Source organism: Leptonychotes weddellii, chromosome 1 (assembly GCF_054177405.1).
Source record: "Leptonychotes weddellii isolate Sample4059 chromosome 1, ASM5417740v2, whole genome shotgun sequence".
NCBI lineage: Eukaryota > Metazoa > Chordata > Mammalia > Carnivora > Phocidae > Leptonychotes > Leptonychotes weddellii.
Genome location: NC_138369.1, coordinates 46,715,061 through 46,723,270, shown reverse-complemented (window position 1 = coordinate 46,723,270; position 8,210 = coordinate 46,715,061). Strand labels below are relative to the sequence as shown.

At 38.6% G+C, this 8,210-nt stretch overlaps 1 protein-coding gene and 2 pseudogenes across 3 annotated transcripts in view; 2 read left to right on the top strand and 1 right to left on the bottom strand.

The window, feature by feature from the left end:
- The window catches only part of TMCC1 (transmembrane and coiled-coil domain family 1), a 218,687-nt gene that overhangs the window by 77,524 nt on the left and 132,953 nt on the right, over window positions 1–8,210 (top strand). The window lies entirely within an intron of this gene.
- On the top strand, window positions 61–4,072 carry LOC145721939 (pre-mRNA 3' end processing protein WDR33 pseudogene; annotated as a pseudogene).
- LOC115942311 (U6 spliceosomal RNA) lies at window positions 5,767–5,866 on the bottom strand (annotated as a pseudogene).

Sequence of the window (8,210 nt, the reverse complement as noted above, 5' to 3'; positions counted from 1 at the left end):
ATATATATATGAGTTACATTCCTCTGTTTGGAACAGCAGCTTTTGTGATGAAGGCTCAACAAAAAACAATGTTGAGTTCACGCTTTAAGTTAGATATAACCTCCATTTCTTTTACATTATAAAACAGATACATACTTCAGAGTAATTAGACCTCTGAAGGAATATAATATGTGACCTCACTTCTGCTTTTCCCTTTTATTCACAAGGGATTTGGGTACTTTATCAGTAGCTTTGAATCTTAGTTGTGGGGGGAATTTTGGCAACCAGAGTCCCACTACTCTTTTGTTTATCCATAACACTGTTAAACTGTCTTCTCTTGTGACTGTTCGTTTCCAAAGACTCATAGGTAGATAAATAGATAATCTAGACAGAAGGACAGACCAGGATCATGTATTATATAAGGTAATCACTAGAACAGATTGATTTTTTTTTTTTGTTTTTCAGAGATCAGAGTACAACATTTTATCTGAAGCAAGATAGGCAACTTTGGCAGGTTAGCACAGTGTTGGGCTTAGTAAGTATTTGTTAAAAATTGATTTATTTTGAGTGCACTCGGTGGCTCATAGGGGAAGATGGCGGCTGCTCCTTTGGAGGAGAGGGATTGAGAGCGGTGGAGGGAAGAGGCCAGGGGGAGAGACATTCCTGACAGTGAAGACAAACCCTTCGCTCACCATTCATTAGGAGCTCTGCTCAGCGCTGGAGGTGTGGTAGGACTAATACATCACCATGGCTACAGAAATTGGTTCTCCTCCCTATTTTTTCCATATGCCAAGGTTCTAACACCAAGCACCTCGACGACTGTTTTATAAACGACCTGATTTTGCACAGCAGCAAGCAATGCAGCAGCTTACCTTTGATGGAAAACGGATGAGAAAAGCAGTAAACTGAAAAACCATAGAGTATAATCCGTCTGTAATTAAGTATTTGGAGAATAGAATATAGCAAAGAGACCAGAGAGATATGTGGGCAATTCAGCCTGATGCAGGTTATTATAATGATTTGGTCCCACCTGTAGGGATGTTGTATAATCATATGAATGCAATAACAGAATTTGTTAGAACATCAACAAATAAAGTGTCCAGTATTTGTTGTTAGGTGGACTCCAGAAGGAAGACGGTTGGTCACTGGAGCTTCTAGTGGAGAGTTCACCTTGTGGAATGGACTCACCTTCAGTTTTGAAACAATATTACAGGCTCATGATAGCCCAGTGAGGGCCATGACTTGGTCACATAATGACATTTGGATGTTGACAGCAGACCATGGAGGATATGTGAAATATTGGCAGTCGAACATGAACAATGTCAAGATGTTCCAGGCACGAAAGGAGGCGATTAGAGAGGCCAGGTTTATACACAGTATACCATTTTCTGTAGTCCCTATTGTCATGGTTAAATTACTCTCTAAGTGTATTCTGGGTGCAGAGATGCATGGGCTCTGTCAGATTCTGGGATACTTTCTGCACCCTATAAACACAATATTTTTCTTTGTTTTCACACACTCACCATTTCGCTGGCACTTTTCTGAAGTAGTATTGTCCGGGTATCAGCCTTTGCAATATGTTAGAGATGTATTGTCTGCTGCATTTTGCACTGGTTTTCTCTTTTCATTTATGGTTAATAATATGTATATGTTATTCCTTTTTATTACCTACTGTGTAAGACAAGACTCTTTCATTCCGAATAAAGAATTCAGTCTTTAATTATTAAAAAAAAATTTGACTTATTTTGATACTATACCATTATGACCTCTATGGTCTTGTCAGTCAGTAGAAGCAGACTAGATTTCACTTTGGAGCTTTTATACTTCAGGGTTACAATATGTATTTGCATTGATTTGTGCCTCTTTTTTATATATAGATGGACTTTGAAAATACCCTCTTCCTAAATATAATCATTTTAGATATATAGAAGATGTTTAATTTTAAAAATTAATCTTGGGGCACCTGGGTGACTCAGTTGGTTAAGCGTCCCACTCTTGATTTTGGCTCAGGTCGTGATCTTAGGGTTGTGAGATCAGGCCTTGTGTTGGGCTCCACGCTAGGCGTGGAGTCTGCTTAAGATTCTCTCTCTCCCTCTGCCCCTCCCCCCCTTAAAAAAATTAATCTTATGACAAGTCTTTTTGTAAAAAGAGTTAGCAAGGATTTATTGGTTTATATATTAGAAGAATATTCATACCTCCAGCCAAAGATCAAGTCAAGTATCAAGAACTGACAAATACATTTTATTTTATCATAGTAACATCTAACTGGAATAAGGAGCCCTGACTCACATTTCAAAGTTGTAATAATGAGGAAGTTAAGAATTTAGAAACTTCCGGTTACAAAATGAGTTCCTTGCAACACAAATGATTTTCAGCCAGTAGATCTGGCTGTTTCCAAGTGATTAGCAAAGACTCAGACTGCTAAGCTTTAGGGACAATCCTAACTAAACTCATTTTACAGGCCCAGGGTGTTAAAACCTGCTTGAGGTTATAGAGCTAATTATGAATGATACCAGGTCCAGATCCCTGGGTTCCCTCTGATTCTGTGTTTATTAGCATTCTTGCCTTTTTGTTCTGTTGATCATGTGAGAGAACTGAAGAATACCAGTTCTGTCAAGCAGGAGAAAGTTTTTTTTCTTTTTTCAGATAGTGGTAACTAGATCAGCTTGTTTGAATGAGGGCAGAAATCTAAGAGCAGGGACGAAGACTGATTTCATTCTATCTGTTTGGTTTCTTATGCTATTACTTTTAAATAATTCTTCTTTTTCAGATGAGTAGCAATGGAAATAAAATACTGTAATGATTCCTTAGAGTTACTTCAATACCATTCATCATTAAAATATGAGCAGTGACTTTCTAGATTCTTACATATCTAAACAAAATAATAAGAAAATGGAGTAATTATTTACAGGGTCTAAGATAAGGCCTCTTCTATTTACTGAGGTAACCAGTTAAATATACAGTCTCTGTGGAGCTATTTCTGCATTATGAGGTTGAGGGTGGGGTGGAAGAGAGCTCATAATTGTAGTCTCACACTGACCACAAAATGTAGTTGGAGAATTATAGTTAAGAAAGGGGGATGAAGGTGAGAACCATCCCTCTGTCATCTTCTTATTGCCCTAAGATAACCAAGAAACCTGCCCTGAGAATACTGAATTTTAGTGACTCATTCAATAATTGAGAATCTTTTCCATGTGGTTGGTAGTGATCTTTGCAAGGATGTTTTGTGGAGGTGAATTTGTTTTAATATTATTATGTGGGATCATACTCAGCTTATCTTGTATCTAAGGTATGTAAGATCTTGTTTATGTATATAATGTAGTTTACATTGCATGTCAGCTTTTTGAGGTAGTTCTGATCTCCCTTTTCTTAAATTTACTTTTTAATTTTTTTACAAATGAAGTAATTAGGGCTTAGGGAAAATTTTAAACTTGCTTAAGACCAGAGAGCTAGTACATGGCTGAGTCTTAATATTTTGTGCTCATTCCACTATAGCACAGATGCCTCAAGATTGTACATTTTTATCATGTACTTAGTGTGAGGAGTGTAATATAAAGGCAGAGGGTATAGAAGATCTTAGAAGAATCTAGACTGCCAAAAAATTGGTAACCTGTTACCTAGATGCCTACATCCAAGGAGACTAATTTTCCTGAAACACCTAAGGAAAAAAATTAAACAGGTGGTCTTAGCAATTAAAGTAAGATATGAAGTCCAATAATTAACTCTTATAGTAGAAATGAATAAAGTAGAAATTTAGATAAAAGAGTAGAAGTTTCCCATTGCTTTCCACGTCCACTGTCAAAAGGCCACAGTGAAATTTCTGGAAGTCCAGAAGCCAACAGTCTTAACCTCCAAAAGGTGCTTTAAAGTAGGAAATGCAAGGATATTTATCTTTGCTTCAGGTAATTTGGCAGGTAACCCGATGGTAGCAATGGTTCTTTTTTAAACATTTATTATGGTTATTATTTAAGAAGCGCCAAGACGGGGCTCGAACTCAACAACCCTGAGATCAAGATTGGAATTGAGATCAAGAGTTGGATGCTTAACCGATTGAGCCACCTAGGTGCCTCAGCAGTAATTCTTTTTTTTTTTTTTTTTGAAGATTTTATTTGTTTGACAGAGAGACAGCAAGAGAGGGAACACAAGCAGGGGCAGTGGGAGAGGGAGAAGCAGGATCATGACCTGAGCTGAAGGCGGACTCTCAACGACTGAGCCACCCAGGTGCCCCGGCAATGATTCTTTTTAATTCTGTGCTTTTAGGGTTGTTTCCCCCCTACCAAGTTGCTATAGCTATCTGAGGGGTAAGACAAGAATTCTGGAGCATTGTCCTTTTTTTTTTTTAAAGATTTTATTTATTTATTTGACAGAGAGATAGCGAGGGGGAACACAAGCAGGGGGAGTGGGAGAGGGAGAAGCAGGCTTCCTGTTGATCAGGGAGCCCGATGCGGGACTCAATCCCAGGACCCTGGGATCATGACCTGAGCAGAAGGCAGACGCTTAACGACTGAGCCACCCAGGCGCCCTGGAGCATTCCTAAAGAAAGTTCCACTTACCTTTTTGAGACTTCAATTAACATGGTATCTTAGGTTGGAAGGGACTTCTATAGTCATTTTATTCAGCTCTGTCATATTCTCCCCAAGTGGTTATCTGGCCTCAGAATCTCCCAAAGAAGTCCATTCTACTATGGATTCCTCTGTTAGACAAATCTAACCTATTAAACTGAAATCTATATTAAATTGTATTTCTCCAGTTAGGGCCAGTCAGAGTATATAGTGCCTTTGCAGGCAGGGATTTCTTTCAAAATATGTTTCTGAAAAATCCCTTTTCTAGGTGAATAATCCCTAATCCTTGGGGCTCCCCCCTTCCTCCCTTCCTTGATTTTATTTATTTATTTGACACAGAGAGAGAGAGTTCGAGCGCACAAGCAGGGAGAGCGGCAGGCAGAGGGAGAGGGAGAAGCAGGCTCCACAAGAAGCAGGGAGCCCAATGCAGGGCTCGATCCCAGGACCCTGGGATCATGACCTGAACTGAAGGCAGATGCTTAACTGAGTGAGCCACCCAGTGCCCTGGATATTCTTTTTTTATTTTTTAATTCAAATATTTATTGATCCAAGCATTCTAAGTGCTAGAATGCAATAGTGAATCCTTAGTATAAACGCTGTACTGTGAAATATTACTCTCTTATTTATTTACTTACTTAAAAATATTTTATTTATTTGACAGAGAGAGAGACAGCAAGAGAGTGAACACAAGCAGGGAGGGGGAGTGGGAGAGGGAGAAGCAGGCTTCCGCTAAGCAGGGAGCCCGATGTGGGGCTCGATCCCAGCACCCTGGGATCATGACCTGAGCCGAAGGCAGACACTTAAGCGACTGAGCCACCCAGGTGCCCCTACTATCTCTATTTTATAAGTGAGGAAAACAGAAGAGTGCGGTTGAAGTGACTTACCAAGTTCTCACAACTGGTTAGAAGTTTACTGGGTATCAGAACCATGCCTTTCTAGCTCCAGAAGTCATGCTTTTGACCACTATTCTGTTGTTGCGGGTCTTGCCAAGAATAATCTCATAGCAATCGATATAGTCTAGAATAGATAGCTCAAGGAGAAGGTTGGCCTAAAGAGTGGCTTAAAAATACTTTCTAGCTATGAGATTCAGAGGATTCTTGGGATACTAAATGAATTGGGAGCCTCCCGGGACTCCACTGGAAAACTACACAGCAGGTAGATTCTTGACCGTCACAGATCTAAATTTGTGGTTTCAGCAATTCAGTAAGGACCCCAGAGGTCCATGACAAATATGGAATGCTTCACAAATTTGAGTATCATCCTTGTGCACGGGCCATGCTAATCAATTCTATTGTTCCATTTTTGTATATATGCTGCTGAAGCAAACACTGGAGTGTTCTTCCATTATCATAGTTTTGAGTACTTAATCATAGTGGTCCATCAACTTTTTTTTTTTTTTAAGATTTTATTTATTTATTTGAGAGAGAGAGAGAGAGTGCACGAGGAGGGTAGGGTCAGAGGGAGAAGCAGACTCCCCACTGAGCAGGGAGTCCGATGCGGGACTCGATCCCGGGACTCCAGGATCATGACCTGAGCCGAAGGCAGTCGCTTAACCAACTGAGCCACCCAGGCACCCTGGTCCATCAACTCTTGATTATTCCAGTTCTTCAGTATTCCTCTTAAATTATGGTCTCTAGAACAGAACATAATATCCAGATATGGATATAGCAGGAACTAGAGCTGAGCTATTACTTTCCTAATTCTAAGGTACTGTTTGGTTCTTTTAATGTACACAGCTCCATTTTGAAATTGTTATTCCTTTTTGCAATCTGACTTATTTTTCGTATCTTTAATTTTCATTTGGCGAAATTCAGTTGAGTTTTTTATAGATAGTGACTTAAACATGACAGATGCTTAGTAGTTTTGAGAATGTTTGAAATTTTTATAGATAGTGACTTAAACATGACAGATGCTTAGTAGTTTTGAGAATGTTTGAAAAGAAGACTTCTCTGAAGAACTTACCTCTTGTTTCTAAAATATTTGCTTTTAAGAGTGAGATGCTTTTGGGCGCCTGGGTGGCTCAGTTGGTTAAGCGACTGCCTTCAGCTCAGGTCATGATCCTGGAGTCCTGGGATCGAGTCCCACATCGGGCTCCCTGCTCAGCGGGGGGTCTGCTTCTCCCTCTGACCCTCTTCCCTCTCTTGCTATCTGTCTCTCATTCTCTCTCTCTCAAATAAATAAATAAAATCTTAAAAAAAAAGAGTGAGATGCTTTCAAATTATATCTTTTAATGTGGTGTTAAAGGTGGGAAATGTCACTTAATATTTCCTGCCTTCAGCACCTGATTTTCCTTACTTTATATTTGTAGTATTATTGTATGGACATGTTCAAATCAGAATAATTAAAAGTTTTGTGGCATGTTTAAGAATCTAGTAATGTATTATACTTAGATCTTCAGGAGCTTTTGTTTTTAAATCATTGCTCAATTCTTTTTGTTTTTGTTTTAATTTTTTTAAAGTAGGCTCCATGCCCATGGTGGAGCCCGACATGGGGCTTGAACTCACGACCCTGAAATCAAGACCTGAGCTGAGATCAAGAGTCGGATGCTTAACCGACTGAGCCACCCAGGCGCCCCAACATTGTCTTCTTTAATGTCTGTTTGGTGATACTTGAAGTCCAAAGAGATTTTGTCTTCAAAACAGAACAGTAATTCCCACCTCAAAATAATAGAAATTTCAGCCTACTGAGGTAAAAGTCATCTCTGGGATTGCAATAAAGTGTCTGTCAGGAAATCACATGTGATGACAGGGGAGTAGTCTAGGTCTGTAGGAGACAAAGAGGAAGAAATTCTTGTTACCCATTTATTTCCTCTTAGGGGAGGGTAAGATAGCAAATGTTGCTTATCCATCATATTTGTGATATCATGATCTTATACTTCACAGAGATTTTTTATTAAAAATAGTATTGACACTTTCATTGAGGCTGTTGGAAAAATTTGATCTTATAGTGCAAATTGTAATCAGGAAAGCAGTATTTGACATTTGAATATTGCTTTCCTGGTTTGGATGTGAAATTTTTTAGTTGGAGAGAAATTCTCATATTTGATTTTTGAGCTAGAGTCTTAATCAGATGTTGACAATTTAATTTGAACATAAATCATTTTAGCAAATATCAGTAGCAGGGAATTCATTTCCTGGTTTACTTGGGAAGGATGTTACTATGAAGTTTTAGTACCATGATTTCTAGGGCCCTCTGCTGATACCCTCTGGTATTGCTGAGAGTAATGTTTGATGAAGTAACATGCTAATTCTTCTGTATTATGCTAGTGATTCTTACAGCCTGCAGTGTATTTTAAACATAATTTTCTTGGTTAATACTAATATAATCCCAAAGTCTTATTTTTAATTACCAACCAGGTTATGGAACTAATTCTTTTGTTTTTATTGAAGTATAACTGACATAAATATCCTATTAGTTTCAGATGTACATTATAGTGATTTGCTATTTTCATACATTATGAAATGATCCCTAGTGATAAGTGTAGTTACCATCTGTCATATACAGAGTTATTACAATATTATTGGCTATATTCCCTATGCTGTACATTATGTCCCCATGACTTATTTATAACTGGAAGTTTGTACCTCTTAATCCCCTTCATCTATTTTACCTCCCCCCACCCTTCCCCCTCTGGTAACCAGCAGTTTGTTTCCTGTATCAGTGAGTCAG